The sequence below is a fragment of the Tyto alba genome, unplaced genomic scaffold (genome assembly GCF_018691265.1).
Source record: "Tyto alba isolate M040663 unplaced genomic scaffold, T.alba_DEE_v4.0 Super-Scaffold_23, whole genome shotgun sequence".
Classification (NCBI taxonomy): domain Eukaryota; kingdom Metazoa; phylum Chordata; class Aves; order Strigiformes; family Tytonidae; genus Tyto; species Tyto alba.
Window position 1 is genome coordinate 14,212,670 of NW_024881297.1, and position 22,801 is coordinate 14,235,470.

General features: G+C 35.4%; 1 long non-coding RNA gene across 1 annotated transcript in view; it reads right to left on the bottom strand.

Annotated features, from left to right (window-relative positions):
• Nucleotides 1-22,801, bottom strand: part of LOC116962801 — a 167,912-nt gene that overhangs the window by 14,400 nt on the left and 130,711 nt on the right. The window contains exon 3 of the long non-coding RNA XR_004407826.2: nucleotides 132-339. This is a non-coding gene — a long non-coding RNA (uncharacterized LOC116962801). The remainder of the gene's footprint in view (nucleotides 1-131; nucleotides 340-22,801) is intronic.

The window sequence follows — 22,801 nt, forward strand, 5'->3', positions numbered from 1 at the left end:
AAATATTTAGAGATGCTTACATTATGAAAAAAGCTAACAAATAACCGTCCTTTCTGTGCTTTTAGAAGTTTTCAATGATCTAAGGTTCTAACTACCTCTCAGTGATACATTTTAACATAGGGTGACCTTACCGCTCATCCACAGGGAACTCTGTGGCCCTGTATGATAACAGTAAAAAGATTGCAGGATCACAATTCTATACAAGAACAGTTCTTCATAGATGTGAAATTATTAACTGATGGTCAGAAGATCCACACTGGAAGTGCTTGCACGTGCAGTCGGTCCCATCTTCAACACAATTTCTTCTCATATTTTATCTGATCCAATACTTTGCACAGTCTGAAAAGTATCAAATAGCAGAAGAAACATTCCTGAGATTAATTCATACAAGTTAAAGCAACATTCAGAAAAAAAGAATCATCAATTAGTAATAATTTAGTGGGAAGCTACAGTCTGTTATATAAGAGGAGAAAGCAGCTAACTACACTGAATAAATCATTCTATGAAAATTATTCACGAAAGTCTAGCACAAACAGTAAATTTTACAAGTCTGCAAAATCGAAATAGTAGCTTGTGCTTCTTTCACAGCTACTCCTTGCATATAACAAAACTTGCTGATCTGTCAAATTCTTTCTGCAAAAATGACAGTCTGAAGGGCTTGTCATGTACAGCATAGTCTTTCAGATAATTCAACTGCACTGTTCCATTTTTTTTTCCACCGATTTAAATGAGGGAGGAATCAAGTGCACAGTCATCACTGTGCTTATGACAGTGCTTTGCTGGGTCAGAAAGTATAAAGTGTCTGCAGGTATTCTCTTTAATTATGAATTGATGTGCCGTAAGTAAAATCACACCAATTGGCATTAGCTAACACACAGAGCTGCAAATTATTTTAGGCTGTGTTATAGTAGCAAATGCTCATGTACCATCCAGAAAACTGTTCTGCTGTCACCAGCAAAATAAATATTATTTTGGTAAAACCAGGTAAGTAGTTTTGCCTAACCAGAGCAAAAAAAGAGAAGGTAAAGAATGGAAACCAGTGGCACATTTTCTTCTAATATTTTAACAAACAGTTGTATTCAATCAAATGGAAAACATTATCTCAAAAAAGCAGACAATAGCATTCCTTAGATTGCTTGCCTCTGCCTAGAAGCAGTGTGAAAGTTATAAAAAGTAATTTGTATCAACTCATTACTATGTCACCTCATTTCAAGCCCATGTTAGATAAGCAGCAATAAGCTCTGGGTTAGAGGATTCCACATTATAACCATTAGTACGAACTCTAATGGCACCCAGCTGTTGAAGATTACCCTAGACAGTTATTGAGATTTAGGAGGGGCAGCTTTCTACTGATTTAGGACAGATTCTGTAGACAATTTTATCATTTATTCTAGAACTGAGGTAAAAAGCTAATTTCATGAAGAGCATTTGTGAATTATTTCCTTCCTATAGGTACCATAATGCTCCCAGTAGAATGCTTTTCTTGCTCTTTAATTCAAGGTAATGATGTTCCCGCATCTTCTGTTGGCACTTAAAACACAGTTTAATGCCACACCATCAGTCAAAACCTCTGTGTGATTTCCAAAGGCATTAAATTATCTGAAAAACTGAGCTGAAAAATGAATAGCTGTGATGTATTAGAACTTTTTTGGGCTTTTTTAGGGACTTCCCGCTCCCCCCTCAGGATTGTGGAATGAAGAATAATTTTTTACCATGTGAGAAAATCAGCACAAAACGTCTGGTCTGAGTTTCATAGGAGGTATGTGTATTTTATTGTGCTCCTCTATAGTGACTTACATGGCATAATTCTTACAGGTGTCTCTGACATCTGCTTTTTACTTATATGTAATCAGTGACTGACAAAATGGTTTATGTATTAATTTATTTACACCCTTCTGCAATGAAGTATCTGGTGTAAAAAAACTAATCTACTGTATATTCTTTTTTTTTTTTTTTTTTCCTGTAGATCAAATCTGACAGTTCTAAATCAGCTTTTTTCCCCTTTTTCTTAGAATGAATGGGTATTGGTAATAGTATTTCTTGGATCTGCAGGGGCAGATCAAACTGAATACTCACGTTCATTTAATTATAGCTCACCTTAAAATAATGACTGAAGTACCTGTAGAGATTAATACAGGTGTTTAGAGCTTTTTCTAAGTGTTAAAGAATGAACAGGTTTTTATCAAACCCTTTGTTTTCATATTTATTCACATAGATACTAGGCAAAACCCCCAAAAGTGTTGTTTTTCTTTTTTAAACTGAAGACCTTATGCAATATAGAACTGATACATTTTTTTAATGTAAGGAGAACAATTACTTTAAGTTTTCCAGTATTTTCAAAATTTCAACAGCCAGTTTATCTATTTACTAGAGAATACACTTTAGCTAACACTTCACTATATATCTTTATCTTATACTGTATTACATAAAGCTCTAATAACAGCATCAAATGTAACTCCATGCTTTGAACAGATAGTAAAGGGATATAATAGGTACTAATCATTATGATTTCATGTTTATATCACTAATAAAGGTTTAATTTATGCCAAAATTTAAAGGATTCTTAATGCCGAAGATAGATTTAATGTAGAACCTTTGCCTTTGGGTCAAAACCCAAAGAAAGAGCAATACAGAATTACAGTGCCCAAGTAGTAACACAGGAAAACACCATGAGATAATATATGTGCTCTGAGGAGAAGGCAGTCACTTGTAATGTTCATTAAAGACTTCCCAGGTCAGCAGGCTGAGCATATGAAGGACAAAGAGGAATTATAGGTTTCACTGTCCCTTCCTGGCAAGCACATGGTGTTATTCACCATGTTTAGATGTGTCAGAAGGAGCAGACAACTCCACAGTAGTTCACCAGTCATAAAAAATTTCTAATTTTTCTACTAACCTGTGTATTTGTACCAATATAAAATAATCTTTAGACCATCATTAAACATCCAGATTTATCGTTTTGTACTTATTTCTGAGCAGAAAGCTGGAGGACTTAATGACTCACCTTTTTCAAAGCATTTGTTCCTGTCATAGACAAGCTTTTGGCTGAAGGAGGGGAGGTGGTGGAGAGAGTTGTTTGGATGGTGTTTGTTTGTTTCCAGCTAAAGAATATTTGCTTGTGACATAGTACATTGTTAGAATTTGCTGTGTTTATCAGGAACACACAGCCTAGTCAAATGAGTTTTCAGTTTGAAGAATGCTGGTGTGCAAATTCAGAGGAGCACAGACACTTATCAAGGCTGCTCTTTTGTTCACGGAGGATGTTAACAATGATGGTTCAGAGTTTACTGATAAACCCACTCAACATGCTAAGTTACAGGGCAACATTGTGCACTTAACAAAACAGCAGATGTTAGGAAAAGAGTATGTTTGTACTCTGCAGAAATAGCTCACGGTCTTAAAATATTGGCAAAAATGTCACAAATGCTGGTAATTTCTGAATACTATCTTATTTAATCTTAAAACTTAATTTTAAAAATGTTTTAACAATAAAAAGAAATACACAGAGTCCCCAGAAAAAAGAAAAGTTGGAGAAGAGCACAGTCCAACCATAGTACTTGTCTGGTTTTAAGTGCGCACTGGGAACCAGAGCGACTACATGTGAGGTGCTTTACACAGGCTGTGTAAAGATTACCCTGCTTCCTGCTCTGTTCAGATGCCTGCTCTGCTAAGGTTATGGTGACAAGATTACATGACAGCAAATTGTTTTCTACCATACAATAAAGCTGACTAACTAAAGGCATAAATGAAGAAACCATAGGATAGATATATTTACTGTCATTTTTCACACTTTTGTGGTTTCCATTTCTCATGTTTTCTTTCTTCAAAAGTGATTATTCTTGGAAAGTTCATACTCAAGTGAAAATGTATTTTAACAACATTGGCACATTCTAAATCACTTGCAATCAAGAAGTTCATCTGAAAGGAGCAATATTTAAACAACGACAGAACACACAGATAGGGGCTATTCAGCCTTAGTAGCTGAGAAATGGATTTGTTCCTATGAATAATTCTTTCTTCATCTGTGAGACACTGTAGCATTTCTCTTAGCAGTCTTAATTAAAATGTAAATTTTACAATATAAAAAGATAGTAAGAATTGTACCTGGGAAGAAATCAGTGGCTTATTTAAATACACGCTGGCATATACGCACATACAGCTACAACTCTAAAAGAGCGAATGAAAGCTGACAGGTTTACAACATCAAGAGGAGAGAGAACTGTATCTTGTTTTCATGGTTGCCCCAAAATGCATGCTTATTACTGTGGGGTTTTCAGAGTCTTTTCTATTCCCTGTCCCTTCCAGGCAAAGAGATAATGCTTGAGGAGTGGATGGAGTCCTGTTCCTGCTCTCCTCCTACTTCGCTACATTAGCCAGCATAACTGGCTACATATATAAAGAGTGGTGAAGGGAGACTGAGGAAACCCTGCACCCTGTACCTGCAGCAGCTTTAAGAGGTAAACGGCTATCAACGCAGTGAAGTCAACAGATGCCAGCAAAGTGGTCTTTCACATCATTTCCCCTTAATCAAATATGTATCTTCTTATAGCCCTAAAAGAGTAAGTCCTAATCCAAAACTCATTTCAGCTTTTGCTTCAGTAATAGATAGGGTATAGATATACTGATGCAAATTATTTTAAGAACATATGAAAAATATGTGGCTCCTCTGAAAAATTTTATAAGAACACGAGAGTTATTTTATACATGGAGCTTGTGTCTGTGTGGCGCTGCTCACTTTTTCCGTGAAAGATTAGAGGGAAAATAATGAAATAAAAAGTAAAAACAATACATTGAATATATATTTATATATTCCTCTTAGATCTGTAGATCTATTAAGAAGTGATATGTAGACTTTTACACAGTAAAGAGATCTGACAGACAACCAATGGCAAAAGGGGACACACAAACCACCAATAATAGAGGGACAGGTTCCAGCTTCTGTCAAGCAAAAAGACTCATTCCACTAGAAAAACTGGGTAATAAAATTCACTACACTCAAGAGTGCACTTCCATTAGTTATTGCATTGAAAGGGTTAAGAAGCTGATGGCAATTAGCCTTATTGTATATAATTTTCCTGTTTCATCTTCTTGCTGAAGACTGTCTTTTGCTGAACAAGTTTTAAATGAGTGAGTTAACATGATTGCTCATTTCTGTGTAAATCACGTTTACAACTTTCTAAGTGTGACCCTTAGTAGCATAATCAAAAATATGGTTTGTAAGCAATTCATGCATCTTAAAGGATAAACACCTCAAATTTTGCCTCATCAGCGATCTCTGTGTTCCTAAGCTAAAAACATTAAGCAAAGGTAATAGTTGATAGAAATTTTAGAGTGCACCACTAAATTCTTCAATATTCTGATTTAGAAAGATTAGCCTATATAAATAATGCATCAATAATAGTTTAAGTATTTTGCACAAAAGACACCTTTCCCATCGTTTACTGTTTTTGAGATGCAGAACAGAAGCACTATGCTTGAGGACAGCAGTGGAGAGAAAGTTCCTATCAGTATATTTAAATAGCTCAGAATAACTTGTAGTGAAAGCAACCTACCACTCAAACATTCTGGCAAGGCGTATATTGGCCTTAACGGTAAATGAACCTTGCAAAGAACCTCAATTATTTATTTATAGACTTTCAAACATATATCAATCAAAGTAAAGGACAACTGAAGAATAATAACTCCAGGAGTTTTGGCTGGCAACATCTCTAACTCCATAACCTTTTGATATGAAGAAATGCAGTGTAACTACAAAATCCAAGACCTACTTCCTGCCTATTAAATTTGCTACCAAATGTTCTTCCTATCATAAAACTGAGAAGTGACATTTTCACCTAATGAAAAAGATGTTTAAGCCCTAATTCAGACACTCAGTTCAGATAAATGCATCTGAACAAGATTTGAGTATTGAACAAGAACTTATTTTGTCATGCAAGATTCAAAAATTCATAGCTCAAAAATTTCAACACGTAAGATAATCAAATGAATTATGTACTAAAGTACAGAAAGATTGGAAAATGTCTGATAGCAAAAATTATTTTTATTTCTCCCTGCAGATTTTATCTTACCATTTTCTGAGTAACTTTTAAGCTGCTCTGGACACCTCCAGCAGTCATTGACTTCTCTGACTCCTGAGACTACAGTATAATGGAGTATTAAGATACAAGTCAGTAATCTTCAGAAAAAAAAATAATAAAAGTCAGTGAAAGTTAAAGTGAAATAGAAGAAGAAAAAATCAATCATCTGCCAAAATTGGTTAAGAGATGGTCAATGAAACTATTTCAGATCTGTTCTCCAGTTAGCTGGTTTCCCATCCTGAAAGTAGCACTGCTCATTTTTATTAGCGGAAAATGGCTCTCAGTTTTGTGTCTTTTCTGAAATCATATTATGGACAGTTGTGGTAGGAAGATGGAAGAAAGTGCACGTCAGAAGTCAGAGGTGTCAGGGATGACAGTATCCTAAAAAAAAAAAAAATAAGGGGGGGCAGAACACTGAGAAGTAATTTGAGGCAGGGTTTAGAATCTGAGAAACATTAGGACTCATGTGATGTATTTACCAGAAAATTGCCAAATATTTTCACATATTTCCTTAGCCATTATTCATATTTGATGCCCAGGATCACCATTTATCTTTATTTTTTTTTTTTGAGAGACTCTCAAAGTACAATGGCAAAAATTTATTATCTGCATTTCATCAGGTGCAAACAATAAAACAGAGTTAGAACAAAGGTCCATGTGGCCTTGTGTCCTACCTCTGACTGGCCAGAATCAATGCCTAAAGAAGGTGTAAAAAAATAAAGAAAAACACTAATGATACTTATTTCAGAAAACCTGTCCACCTTTCAAAAACCTCTGTGGTAGCACTTCTTTTTATGTCATAGATTGTGATAATGCTTTCTTCTGTGAATTTGTTCAGGGTTTTTTTGAACACTTGTAAAGTTTTGGCATTCAAAATATATTGTATATTTTAATGCTACTCTGGTGTGAAGAAATACTTCATTTGTTTTAAACAAATTGGTTGGTTTATAAGTATGTTGTTTGTTTCAAATCTGTTTCACTTGATGTACTTAGTACTAGGATTCTGATCACCTTATTGTCACTTTAACACTCATGTTTTAGAATATACCACGCCCAACCTTGATTGACTTTTTTTCTTCCAGGATAAAAAGTCTTAGTCCAAATAAGCTCTCCTTGTGTGAAGCAGCCCTACACTTTGATAAACCTTATAATACTTTCTGTACACTTTTAACTTTCACTTTCAAAATACAGGCTCCAATATTCAAGTGTTGTTATCTATCTCATGGGCATATATAGGGGAACTGTTGGATGGTTTCTGCTTCAGTATCTATTCCGCAAATAACGTTCTTAAAATTCTGTTTGCTTCTGAGCTGATGGTTTCATAGAGCTGTCAAACATACTGCCATTTCATCTGGGATAGGAGTAGATAATTTAGAGCTCACCACTGTTTATAAACTTAAAACTGCTTTTCCACAAGAATATTGCTTTGCATTTATCAATTTTGAATTTCATCTGCCATTTTATTGCCCTATCACTCAGTAATGGGACTCTTCACAATAAAACATATTGTGTTTAGAATCTTAAGTACAATCTGCAGAGCCTCATCTGTAGCTTTGCTGGTAAATCCCTCCCCATGTACATTGCACAACTCAGCTCCCAAACCATGTTACTGTGTGCTGCCAGTAGTAACCCCTCTCCCTCATGACAACGCATTTCTTTCTACCACCTTTTTTTCTTTTAACACGTAGTTGCATGCAATCATCAAAGTATTATCAACCATCTTGATCCTTAGTTCTCTGAAAGCTTAGGAGATTTTTTTAAAGACCGTTTGAGGACGAGCATTGTCAAACAGCTTTTGAATGTAGAAATAGATTGTAACAACCGTAGTGTGCTTACCTACCCAGACACTATCACATCACAGCCTTCTCAGAGGTTTCTAGAAACTTGTAGAACCCTACTATATTCTTATATATTCTTAGCAATAATATATGACTAAACCATGCTTCTAAGCTTTAAATTAATTTGAAATGAGACATGATCCAAAGTTTCATTGTATGGACCCCATTGTAGAAGAGGTAGTGTATCAAGAAACACTTTCTCATGCTCACAATTGAATAAAATGTTTATTCTTCTACCTGTTCTAATGTGATCCTGTAACTGAATATAATGTCTGTAATATAAAATACCTTACCTGGATAAGTAGAATTAAATTTTTAGATTAATGCAATTTAACAGTCAGAAAAGAAGACAAGAATTGGGAGTAGTACCAAATTGGTTTAAAGGGAACAATGTCCAGAGGCTAAATCCTAGTTTAGATCATCTTCTCAACAATATCCTCTTCTTTTCCCCATTAATCTCAGAATATGTAATAATTTCTACACTATCAGTGAACTATAAATTACAAAACTTGCTTCCACTCAGAAACCCTAAACTAAACAAAACATTTTGCAGTACTGAAGTACTAAGTAAGAATGCAATGTTATTATAGGGCCTCAAAAAGACAACACAGTTGACAAATTCATATAGTCAGTCTTTCAGCAATATGCATTCTACTCCCGGTCTGAAAAATAAAAACAACTTTCAAAAGTAATGAAAGCAGAGAACACTAGCTTTGAAATTAAATAGATATGTTAATTGAGAAATACCTAAGAGAAAAGGTGGTCGGGACTACTGGAATAGAGAAAATATTATATCAGGAAAAGGTGATAAGATAGTTTTATCTTGCAGTTAAGGATGAAAGAAGATTTATTGCTGGTAGCACATGACACAATAGTTTGGGAGGGAGAGGGGAAATTATCACATGCCATAAAATGGATACCTCTATCAGGTCCATGATTTTTACTATCCAGTAAAGTTATATTGTGAACTTTTATGAGTAAACCCGGACCCATCTGTAAATTTTGTTTGACTGATTTATTATTTTCTGTTTAAAGAATAAGGTATCAAGGTTTTCCACGGCTTGGCACAAAAAACAGAGAAAAAACAATCTTGTTCAGCTCAGCATTTTGTTTTACAATGGTTCAAATATAAAGCCTCGGTAAATACTAAGATTTTACACTCACTGGATCTGAAAGCAATCCTACCACTTAAAAATACAGTTTTCACACATTTGTAGGTAAATTCTTGCATAATAAAATTTTCAGACAATGAAAATGAAGACTAACATTTTTTGAATAATCAGTAAGTATAATATGCACTTAGCAAAAGTTGATTTGTTTTTTTAAATCTTAACAAAATTACTTAAGCTTATTTTCCGAGCAGCCCTGCAATAACAAGCTAATCAGATAATTATAACTTTCACTATTGATAGAGAAGTAGTACATAGCAAGAGACACAAGATAAACTGCAAGGAAAAAGATTTCTAAACTATTTTCAATATTTTTAGAATTCAAGTTATTTAAAATCACAATAACAACCAAAACAAAGAATCTGAAGTATATTAACATGATAACCTGAAAAACAAGTTCCAAAGATATTACTAGCAGCTTTACCCCTACTATGAAAGACACAGCCCTGCATATATGATTTATTGCATGTATAGTTCAATGATATGACAGTCACAAAGATTTTGGTTATGGTTAATGGAAATGTTATATTAGGAAATATAAAAATATATACATAACATATTATGTCTTATTATTAATTGATTTATATATTGAAAGTATTGTAAAAGGTGTATTTAAAACAGTTTTCTAGATCCAATGTTAGTATTATTTGCAGTAGATCTGGCTTCCTACCTCAGCAAGTGCTCCATCATAGAAACCTTCCTGCCTGCTATCATGTTGTAAAAAAATTGATTCATTCCTAATTGAAGAATAAAGTTGTTTGAGGTGTCTGCCTAGTGATACAGATTTAATGAATAGGCAGCCATTCTAGATGGAATAGAATCTCTGCTTTCAATATATATTAATATGTTTTTAACAAATGCTAAGAAATAAAGCTTGATTGCTTTTTCTTCTACATTGTGATAAATGTGCATTATAGAAAAGAAGTGGGGAGTTCCAAAAATCACTTTAAATGTAAATATAATAGATTGTGCACAGCAAGTTTAAAGAGTTACCATCCTGTCCTCAGTGATTTACAGCTCTACACACTTGCTTTATCAGTCTATCAAGGTTTTCTGTTTGTTTTGTTTCTGCTCTGCTTTGTTTAATTCATAAAACTGGAGTGGAATGGAAATCTGTAATCATGACCTAAGGCACAGTCTTCAGTACAAACAAAACTGTCAAAGAAACCAGTAACAACAGTCTTCCTTGCTTTCATAACAACATAGTTAAAATTTATATTATGGGTATCACTTGTTCATTCACTTTGTCACAGGCAAAACATGGAACAGTTGTGTGTTTTAATTTGTGATATGGGTGCAGTACCTCCATTCTGCATGTGCGGAACTGTGGCACACAGGAGGGTTACTAATGAAGATGGCATCCCCTTTTTACTCTTTACAGTCAGTGAAAAAAGAGTAAGGACCTTTATCTCAACAGTGATTTCAAATGCCTGAGGTTTAACTTCAAATCTGAATAGTTGTGGTGTCATGTCCATTTCCCCACAATTGATTATAAAAATACCCTAAGGTGATCACGCTGTTGTAACTAAAGGTAGGCATTGTGTCTTAATCACTGAGAAAAACCACTCACTATAAATCCTCTACATCTACCTGAGCTTTTGTATACGTAAATGTGTGCAGAGCTAGTCCCATGAAGACAACCTAATAGAAACCTCTCTCATTATAACATTTTCTATTTTCCAGAAGTATGTTTTTACCACATGTAAAGCCACAGGCTTCATAAACATGAGGATACTTTCAATCTAAACCCTGGTAATGAAGGTTGAGGCTGTTAGCTTCTGAAGGGCAGGAAATGAAGGTGGCAAATTGCTTAAACTAAAGGTTGAAACATTTTTCTGTTTATTTAATCCCAGAATTATTAAATGCAAAAGATGGAAGCATGCAAAGGAAGCAAAGACTACCAAGTAAACATACAAGATTTGCCCACTTTCACAAACAAAACTTTGGAGAGTCTAGCAGTTGATTTAGAGGAATTTTTTTCCTAACTGTTTGCTTTTTTAATTTTAAAATGGAAGTGAACAAGTAGCAATACTGCAATTTAAATGTTAGGTAAAACTTAATTGCATTAGCTGAGCTGATTCCCACACACAAACTACCTATCTCATATGACTGTCACAAAAAAATTAACTATATCTAGCTTTCTTTAGGATGATATTGAGAAACTGTTCTATGATTCTGTGATCCCTTGAAGAACTGTATTAAAATAACAGGGACAAGGCCAGCATTTTAGACTTTATCCTAATCAGCAGCACCTGCCTAACCATGAAATAGGCAGGTTGCCCTTTGCCTCTGTTCACGTACATGTTTGAAAACAGCATTGAAAACAGCATTAGGCAGTCGCCAACAATGGCGTGTCATGTCTTATGGTCTTAGAATAACCATTTACTGGCTATCAAAACATCATCTCCCAAAACAAAAAAAGGGAAAGAGGTGGATGGCCTTGAGAAAATTCAGCATAGGGTAAACTACCTACCTTGTCCACACAGTGCCCAGTTCCACACAGACACTGCTTTGGTAATAACTCACAGGAAAGAAGATGAAGCTTTGTCTAGGAACCCAGCTAACTCTAAAGTGTGCTTCTAGCAGCGACAATTAATCAACGCAACTCAAAGGCATGGATCAATCCCTCCTCTGATTTTCACTTTTGAAATAAATAGTGATACACAAGTTACTCTGTTATTGTGTGTATATACACTGGTAATTGATGCATACAACTACATTAAACTCAAACACTCAACCTTTGATTGGAAAAAAATAGCTTATTGTACAATGCTATGAAATACTTATTCCCACAGCTCCTCAGTCAGTTACACCTGCCTGTTGGACTTAGGACACAAAACTCCCAGCAAGAGCCATTTGGGTACTTCGTAGACCAAAAAGTCTATGGCAACATATCAAATCTAAAACTGAACTCCTTCTCTCAGAAAATGTATTTCCCATAGAAGCTGACTGGTATCTATAAAAATTATTTCATCAGCATTTGAAACACCTGTGACACCCCACCCCAAGAAAAAACACACACAGATTTGCATTTCTGTGAACAAAACCTGTTAATTTTTGTCAACTGATTCTTACATTAAAACCACAGCTTTTGAATGACTTCCAGCATGGCTGGTAAGATCAATCTCTACAATTTTAAACATTTAAACTTATCAGCCAGCAAGAAGTCTGCCACACTTTGTGTAGAGTTTGGATCAACATTTAAATACTGTCAATGTAAGAAAATCTCAACTTTATTTACAGGCTGAATTTAACCAAATTGGAATTTGTAGTTTCCAGTTATTAGAACTTAAACATCCTTCTCTTATATTAATCTTTTGCTAAATTCATTGTTCAACACATGCTTTAAAATTGCACCTATACATATTTCATGTTAGTCCTTTTTTTGTCAGATGTTTTTATTTAAACTTGTTCTATTTTATTTGTTTTGAAAAAAAGAGATAAAAAATAGTCATAATCTTCTGCATCTGCTGAGAAAATTACGCTTACAGTTAGAGAGGGTAAATCTAAAGCAATGTCACCCAACCAAGGGTGTTAGTCCAGAATTACAGATGCAGAATGTGGGTCTACACCATTAAATCTGTTTGGTCCAAATGGTGGCTGAATTACCACTGAAAGTCAAATTACAGTCAAAATTCTGGGCATTTCTGTGCACTTCTGAAAGCTTGTCAGACTGAAGATAAGCAGTGCTGACACCTGTCTCTATTTATACATACAGTCATTGACTACACCATCCAGACTTGTACAACATATTTAAACTGTCTTTTCTCCCTGCATTTGGGCATTCTCTGCTTGAGGCCCTCTGGATGAGCACAGGGGCTTCCGCTGCATCTGTGCTCATGTCTGCTGCTTAAAAAATAGAAGATAAGTCACGATACATTTCTTGAATGATTGGTCCAGTTTTTAAGGCAGTTTTCTTTCCTTTTGTGTGTTACCTGATACCTGGCAATCTGGAAACATATAATGAAAAAAGCATCGTTTCTAATTTCTAACAAAACTTGCAGGATTAATGTAACTGAGGTAGGTATAATATAGGGCAATTTGAAGAAGCTGGAGTATTAATGAAAGACATACTAACTACTACATGTATTTTTGCATTTCCAAATTCAGAGTATATATTAGCTTTAATTATCTTGCATTTTTATGCTTTTCTTAAAAAAAAATATATCTAGGAAGGCTGTCTCATTCACAGCCCGATACCTTTCTTTTGGCAGTCCTTGTGTCGCAGTTATCTGCTTTGACTTCATTATACATATCACACCAGTATTTACAGGGGAAGTTTAGGTCAGAGTATCTATGCTATATAATAAAAGCCTTAGAACTATTAATTCTGAGGGGAGCTTAAGGTCTCCTTGAGGGCTGTCCTTTAATTCTGTATCAGTACAGTGTACACTGCAATAAAGGTGGGACTTTCATGGTTGGAGTTTCAAAGAGTAACTATTTTTAATGGAAGTTTACTTGTTATAATATTTTTCCTCCTCTTAAATACAAGTGTGTGATTTTTTTCAAAGGTCACAGTCAACAACTTTTTTTACTTTAAATTTTCAGTTTGAATAATAAGGTCTGTTGAACTACATCGGTTGACTCTATGAACATGAGAACAAATATAATTACCAAAAAAGTTGCAGAACAGAAGAAAAGAGGCAGGAACCACAGTCACACTCAAAGGAAGGTGGATGTCACAGAACTCTCTACAAAAATAGCCATTTATAGAACTGCTGACAACCTCTGTGATTCTTCGCTAGAAGATAACTTCCCATTCCTTACCTGCAGAGCTGCCTCTCAGTGGCAAGCAACAGGGCACTAGTCCAGTCCTGAGCTGAGCTGTTTCAGAGAGGTCACTAAATAAGACAGCCATAAACATCATTTATGTGAAGCCATGGTTACATATAAATGATGTTTATGGCTGTCTTCCATCAGAGTGCAACTTAAGCCCTGTCTCCCAGTCTCCAACCTGATGTGTTCATAGCACCACTGGTATTAATTTATGGTTGACTCCCATATTTTGTCTGCAGCTGGCTGTAAAATCACAATGGCAAGGAAAAGCCCTGATCCATTGTCCATCATTTCTGTCACCTGACCTTGGATATTTTATGAGAGATTGGTGGACTGAGCCTGTGCTCACATGTTACACGTAACCTGGTGTAACAGCATCTCAGATGTCAATATTCAGCTAAGTCATCTGCATCACCTGGGACCCAAAAGGCTCTGTCTCTTCATCATCCATTGGCTCATAGTGGGTGTAAGAACATTTTCAGCCATTTGCATCATCATTTGAATCGAATAGGAAAGAAATAAATCTGTATTTACTCTTGCATCAATTGACAAAAAACATGTGAAAGAAATCACTTAAGAAAGAACAGACCATGTTCAAACACTGATTTAGAATACTCTGCAAAAGATGCCCAGTCTGAACTGTAAAAACTACAAGATATGGCAACAAATTCTCACAGCAGAAATCTGTCTAGGAAGTAACTGCCCCTGGCATCAGCTGTCCTGAGCGCAGATAATTGCAGTTGACCTCAACCTCCTCATAAACTACCTCACTAGGTTGACATTTGCACCCTCTGAGAATTGACACACACCACTGAACCGATGCTGGATACTCATTCAGCTGTGTCACTCCTGACTGTATATACATACCTACAACTCTCTCAGAGTGCACAGCTTAGAAAACCTTATCAGCTGCTTTGTGACTTTTTTGAGGAAAGAAATCCCTGTGCTTTTCTACCTTGATGTCCTGGTGACACAAGACACCAGCATACTTTCAGAGGTCTGTGTTGAGAAATCAAATACACCCTACTTCGCGTACTCTTTTTTATGGCTTAAGCTTACAAATTATTAATGTTATGGTTCTTGAAAAGTCATTCTGGGGTGTACATTTATTAAGATGCTATTAAAATGTACTGAAACAAACTAACACAGCATGAAGGAATTCTCAGAGCTCTGTCTGAATGTAGATAAGACTGTACTGAAATAAAATTATACCGTGTCCCACTTTAGTAAGATAAAAAAAAAATCTTTTTTTGAGACGTGTTATCTTTTGATAGGAAATAACTGTTGGCCAGTTAAAGCATGGCAGTATCAAGCACTAAAAATCAGCACTCCACATTAGTTTAGATGATTGAACTCAGGGTCTGCCACATTCACCCTAAATTTGGAAATACGTGTGTCTCCCTGTAGATCTTCACATGTTTTTCCAGATACTCAAGCATTAATAAACTTACACCAGATTCACGCAATACCCTCTTCTCTCTATGACTTGAGATTGCAGGATTACAGTACTAACACTAAGCATAAACGAAACTCAGATTTCCTTTCCCTCCCTTCTGGAAATAATGACAGCAGTGATTAGAAAAGAAACAGCTTTCTTGAAAGTAAGCATCAGCATCAAAAGAAAAAAAATGTAAAATACTAAACAAAAAACAGTATGCTAATTTATATATATGTTTTTTCTGTAGCTTTTCTTGAAGCCTTGCCTTCTTTTAAATTTCAAAAGTCCTTACTGAGACTGCCCACTCTCCTCCTTGAGTTCTCAAGAAATTGACCTTTTTTCTTCTTCTCAGAATATACATATATATACACACACACATATATATATACACACATATATGTGTGTATACATATACACATATATTCCTAGGTGCCAACTGTCTTCTGCAGCAAGTTTAGCACGGACAGTAAGACTGACCCCAGAAACAGGTTAAATTATTGAGCTCTTTGCTGCTTGATGTGTTCCTATGATGTAGTGTAATGCGTAATTGCTGTGACTGCACCATAGGTATATCTTAAATTGATAATTTCTATTGTTTCTACTTTCCCATTTCCAATTATAATTCTGGACTTGCAGCTCTTGGAAGGGTAGTGATCCAGAGCTTGGGAATTGGTCCCCTAACTGTTCGTATATTGCTGTCTAAAAGAAATTGTTCTGTATTCATTCCTCCCGAATACCTTAATCAACAGAGATGTTCGATAACATCACAGCTCAGTAAATTCTCTTTGCTGAGAAATCCTACAGTCGTCATAAAATTGTCACAGGTAACTATTTTTACTGTATTATAATTGTGCATACTATTCATAGAAAGCATTTGCTCTATTTTCACTCCAACATATTTACTGATGTTAAATAAGTATAAACTATGTCTAAAAGTGAATTTACAACTTTTAAAAAAGTATTAACGCATGTACATGAGAGGTTACAAGCATGTTACAGACATATGAATGATACAAGCTCCTGATAATACATTTTGGGTGCTACTACAAACCAGTAATTATTTCCTCACTAAAACATTAACCATTTATTGGCTAATCTTTGTAACTGTATATCCTTAATATGAAGTATGACCAAAATATGACTGTATGCAACATGTTCCTATATGCTGTTATTATTCCTTAAGTAAGTAATTCCTCTGCATCATGCTGTTTCTCTGTTCAATGTTAGCACATGATTATTGGCCATTGTAATAACCATGGACCTGGATGCTGACCTCTTTCCGGTAGTCGCCACCCCAATTCTTGTGATAGGAAGTGAGACATGAGCTTGTCAAGCATTTTACAGAGGAGATCCAACATTTGAAAGACATAAATGTGTTCACTGCCTTGTGTATGATACCACTGAATCTTATAAAAAGAGACAAGGGTACAGGCAATCTATGGATTCATAGTGATATCACAGAACATATACAATTTTGATGACTTTTAAAATAAACAGCTCTTGTTTTCCATCTTGCAGCCTCAGTAATAAGGCAAGAAAAACAGACTTCTGCTGACAAATGAGCACCAAGCAAAAATACAACAAGAGTACAACAACTATCACAGAATTGTAGAACATCTTCAAGTTGCAAGGGACCCATAAGGATCTTCAAGTCCAACTACCTGCTCCTGACAGGACTATCTAAAACTAAACTATATGACTAAGAGTGTTGTCCAGACACTCCTTGAACTTTGACAAACAATGAACAATGAAAAATCAAAGGAGAATCAAACCCATTCCTTTGCCCCAAAGTATGCAAACTTTGTTTAAATGCTTCCCTGCTGAAGGTTACTAAGCAACATCAATCTCTGCCAGATCAATCTCTGCTTCCTTCCCACAAGGTGTTCCAGTTTTCTTTTCTCTGCTTCTGAAATAACATCCTCTTTCCAGCAGCTTCTACATGCAAACCAGAAAATAAAAGCAGAGCAAAACAATACCAAAGACACAACTTTTAAACCTTCAAATGTCACTGTTTAAGAAAAAGACAACAGGAATTTTGGGAATTCCTTCCCAAGAAGTATGTGAACTTCATCCTATAATTTACAGTCTATTCTTTTTCTAGACAACTTTAGGAATGAAAAGTCTCATGTAGAGCCAGCTCTTGTTGCTCCTACCCAAGAGCCTCTCAAAAAACCTTCAGAGTGTTGTCTGAGTAGATCATCAACAATATCTAAGACTCAGACAACAGAAAACGAAGAGATGTAGGCAAACTCAAACACCATGGTGCCTGACAAGCTGAAACAATACAGCTGGTATAACTTCAACACCACTGTGCTGATAGAAAATCGTAATACTGTAGAGATGACAAAAGCCCCAGGTTCAGTCAAGGATTTGGATTTTAAGTATATCTGTGTTTGATTATGCAATATTTGTCAGTTTGATATGAAGTTAGACAGCATTTTGTACTGCCCAGGTTCAGGGTGACAGCTCAGCAATTCTGTAGGTGGGGCTATTTTCTCCTTGAAGTCACATTCTGGGACTATACTTCATAAAGTTCACTCATTCCCTTTGTCAGGAGACTCAGAATCTAAAAATGGCACCTTTGGCAAGAAGAGCAGAATGAACCATCGGATGTGAGAATAGGCAGAAGATTCCAGAAGATACTGACCCACAGCAGCAGCTAGCTCAGGAGCCTGCTGCCTGTGAAATACAACTCTACAAAACACTTTTTCCAGACGGATGTCAGTGATTCAAAACAAGCACTCATACAGAAAAAAAAAAAAAAAAAAAAAAAAGAAGGCCAAAAAAAAAGACAAGAGGAAGGACTTGTGCTTTTGGCACCTGTTTGCTTCCTGTGGTCTCAAAATGGAACCCCGTATTGTTTTTGCTAATCCATCTATGAACTGACAGAGGTGCAAGTTGTGAGCCACAGCTTGCATGCTGTGCTAGAGAATGGCAGAGCTCAATAAAAACAATTATTTCAAAGCCTATATCTCATCTATTATTAAACCTGTGAAAAGAGTTTTAATTTCCTGTGCAATTATATTGTGCAATGTCATATTTTAGGAAGGGGGAGGGGGCAAAAAAAGAGGGCTTGATTTTGATCAAAAACCTGGTTTTCATATTTTATGGTTTGGATAGTTATGTATCTTGGGACCTAATTTGAAGCTCATATGCTTCTCTTCAGTCAGAATTTGAGCAAGTCCACCTAGCTATTTAATAATTCCACTTTTTCCTCATAAAGAAAGATAAATTATTAACATCTTGCAGTTTGGAACACCACAAGCAAATGTTGTCTTATTAGCCATGTGTAGGTATCTTGCTAATGTGTAGTAGCAAGGGATGATTAATGCATTTTACAATTAATTCATACAATTACTTTGACTAATGCTTCCATGTCATGTGTGACACAAATTAGATCCTCTATTACTATTATTTGATTTCTACTTAGCAGTGATTATTAAACAATCCATAACAATGACCACTTTCCTTTAAAAATATGGTATCAATTTATATTCTTACTGGGGATAAGCTCTGGGATCTTTGGAAAAGGAAAAACAAATGAAAAAGACTCCCTGTTTAAACAGTTGCAGGGCTTCTTTGCAGTGACAGGAGCAGAAAGCTCCAGTGGGGCTGGAGTCTCATCTGCAAGACTGTGGAAAAGAAGCTTCTGACATTTAGACCTCTTGTAACCAGTCTCAGCTATGTGTTGTATCATTATGGAATTAAAATCCTTTTATTTTGCTCTTCTGTTTCAGAAAACATTTAGAATAAACATTTCAGAGAAAATTAGGATTTCCACCATTTACACAGGGACTGTATTTTTATATGCCTCAGTATTCAGTGTCCAAATGTACTGTCATTTTGATCATATACAAGATAATGAAATATTGAATAAATATTCATAGGAATTCAGGAAGGGATTATGATACAAGGAAATTAAACCACTATGTACAAGGCAAAGTGAGAAATTATTAGCTATCTCAGATCAGGGAAGTTATAGCTGCAGGTCAAGTATAGGAAGGGGAAGCTTGCATTGTGCCTGTATCAGGTAGAAGATGAATCACCACAGACCATTTATGAGGCCTTTAAGGAAATGAAACAGATCCAGTTTTAGAAAGGGCTTACTAGAAGTATACAAAAGAACCCAAGGGCAGTTGTGTTATTTACAGACATGGACGTACATAAGCATGTATGAATATATACCTCCATATATATGTGAATACTTATATATATGTAGTTATGTGTGGGTGAGAGAGATGGAGAGAAAAAACAGATCTGGAAATCAATCTCTATTGATTTTCAAATGCATTTGCTAAAGCAGGACTCACTCTGGAGAAAATTTGAGGTTCTGTGTAGCAAAACTGAATGCGCAAGCTAGCAAACTGCCAAAATGGTTCATGTGAAACAAAATATATGTACATGGAAAACACCATTGCTTTTTATGAATGGTAACAAAGAGAGCATTTCCATAGAGAATATCAACATTTCCTTCTAGTCTGTTAACCATTCAGACAGGGAACAGAAAAGAGCATCAGAAGAACAAAGAATAAAGTGGGTTGGTGTTTTTTTTTGTTTGTTTGGGGTTTTTTTGTTTGTTTGTTTGTTTGTTTTTAATAAACAATTTGTCAAATACTTCAAAATACAGTAAAGTAGAAGAACTCAATATTCATGGAGTAAAAGTTTTCCTGAGTTATCACCTGCATGAGTAATCTAATGCATTATTCATCTCCTCTTACTGGAAGGAAAACATCCGGCAGATTATATGGTCAAACTGTCCTCTTAGAAACAGCTGTGCAGTCTGTGCTGTCTTTGAAGTTCACCTACATTATACATCACCGCTTTCAATAGTCTTTAGAAGTATAACTGCTATCAGAGTTTCTCCATGAAGGTGGAATTTACTTAAATATTCTGTCTCAGATTTGCTGGTACAGCTAAGATCTTTTGCACTTTCTGGCCAGTTAACCTGTTTTGGCTTTTTTGTAACTGCATTTTATCCTGAAAGTTACATTAAAATGTTCACCTGCTCCTCCCAGTACAATTATGGAAGAAGAACAGGACCTAGTCCAATTTTTTCCGTGTTCCCTAGACTAGAATAAATTAAAAGAAACAGGAGAAAAATTGTTTTAATCTACGAAAACATGATTCTCATTGACACATATTCTCTTATCAGGCAGGGCTCTGACAAGGTATAGAAGTCAGCACAATACTAGAGAACATTGTGCACAAGTCAAAATGAACAAAGAAACAAAAAGAGAAAGGATTTAAATCTTCCCATTCAAACAATATAAATATGTTCCTTTTTGTGCTGTAGTGTTCTGCAAGCTTTTGTCACCATTCTATGATTTACACTTCCACAACTTGGTTCTGAAAAGTTGTTTAGCATTATGTTTCATTAAATTAATATGACAGAGGGTAGTTAAGCTTCTGCTATTGGTGCTTTCGTTATATTCTTTTCTGCAATGCCCACGACAAACAGGGTTATTCAGTTATGAATTACTTTATTGATTGAATTAAATAGTACATGAATTTAATGTACAATACACATGGTTTATACTCACTGTCATAAATTATTCCTTATTCTACTGAAAGGACCTATTTAAAATAAGTAGGAATCTTACTTAATCACAGGGCTTTTTCTGGAAAATCACCGTTAGAGAGTAGCTGCTAGTAAAGCTCACTCTCTCCCTAAAACAAATATTTAACAAATTATTATGGTGAAGGTCTCCATTCACCAGGAACAAACATGTATTTTTATACTTCCTTCCTTTAAAGAAAACCAACACTACCATGTGGCAACACTAATGGTACAAGGAGCCATTTGTTTTTCATTGTAACGAATTGACATGATATTGTATTGCCTTAAATTTCAGTTATGTACTCTGTAATCTAGTAGACCTCCTGTTTATTTAGGATCTGTGCAGTACTAACTAATTGATATCACAATTAGTTGATAGTGCACAACATTAAAGATAACAGTATTCTTGTCACCTGAAAGCTGTCCAGAAGGATGAATTACTGAAATGCTAATGATCTGATTACTACACCAAAATATTGTCTTATTTGCACTCACATAATCTTCTATTCTGGTTCATCATCCAGACCATTTATTGCTTTGGCTACATTTGGAAGGCTAATTCACATTTCAATAGGGGCTGTATAGCTGGGAAAATGTTAAAAGAAATTTCACATTCCTCCCTCTCTTACTGGTTACTGGAGTCATCTGTACTGCAAACATTTAAGATCTCACTGTGAGTTGCTAGCAGACATGGCTGTCAGTAAACAATGCAATTTTTCAGGTATTTAAGTCTTTTAGAATAGAAGTATTGTTTTCTAAAATGACTTAAGCTTTTAGGCTAGCATTGTAAAAAGCCTAAAGGTAGGAATGACATTAGGCATTTTTAAATGTTTACCTAAATTTACAAATCTGGACCAACAGTATTAGAATTTCATTTAAATTAAGCCAAACATTTCAATCCACTGCTTGAAGACAGAAGTATAAATTACAAAAAAGTCCTAACGATACACCACAAAGACTGAAACTGCACTGACTTCTTACTGACCTCCACGATTGTCTACAAATAAAAAAAACAGATTTCAAAACTTGTTATATACTTGATAGCTAATAAATCTAGCCTCATACCAAAATTAATCACAGAAGTATCTGAGATGTTTTCATTACACTGCTCCTGTTACGTACACATCTGTTAGCATTCAGAGAATATTTTCTTAAATGCAGAAATCTTTTCTTCAGAGATAGATAAATGTGTGTACACACACACACACACACACATATAAAGCTCCCTCTATCTATATCAATTGCATTATTAAGACAGGGGAAACAAATTTAGCTCAGCCTGCAGTCTGAACGCACCTTGAACCAGGTCATGGATTTAACCCATCATAGAAGGTGATAAATCATGAAGTTCAGATAAACTTTCCGATACTTCAGATTCTTCAGACTTCAAAATATTCATGAATTTTATGTGTTCCTTTTGTAGCCATCAAATATTGGTGAATTTATTCAAATTCTACAAATAGTACTTGATATTGACTGGTGTTTTCTTGCCACTGTGTAAACTCAGGTCTCTGTGCACCACTACTTCTTCAGATGGCTGACACTAGACTTGGCCATTTTGGAAAATGGGAAAAATTGATATAATTGTTGGTTTGGGTTAATGATTGTGTTTCTCATCATAAACAGCAGACTCTCTGACTCCTAAATGTCAGTGAAAGACATGACATGAAAAGCCATGAAGAAAAGGACTTGGTAACTGTGCCTACTTGATGACTGAGGGTCAGGGCATGAGGGTGGTTTTGTCTTGAATTTGCTGGACAGAATGTAAGGCAGTTACCTCTACTATCAAAATACTCATCGAAATGAGAAAATGACTCACGGGTCCCCCTAATCACCACTGAGATTTCAAGACTTAAGAGTATTTAATTGCTCCTTTTTAGCAATCAAATCTTGTAGTATAAATTAGTTACAAAGTGATCTTCCCTGCAGGCAAAGGAGCTTGGGAA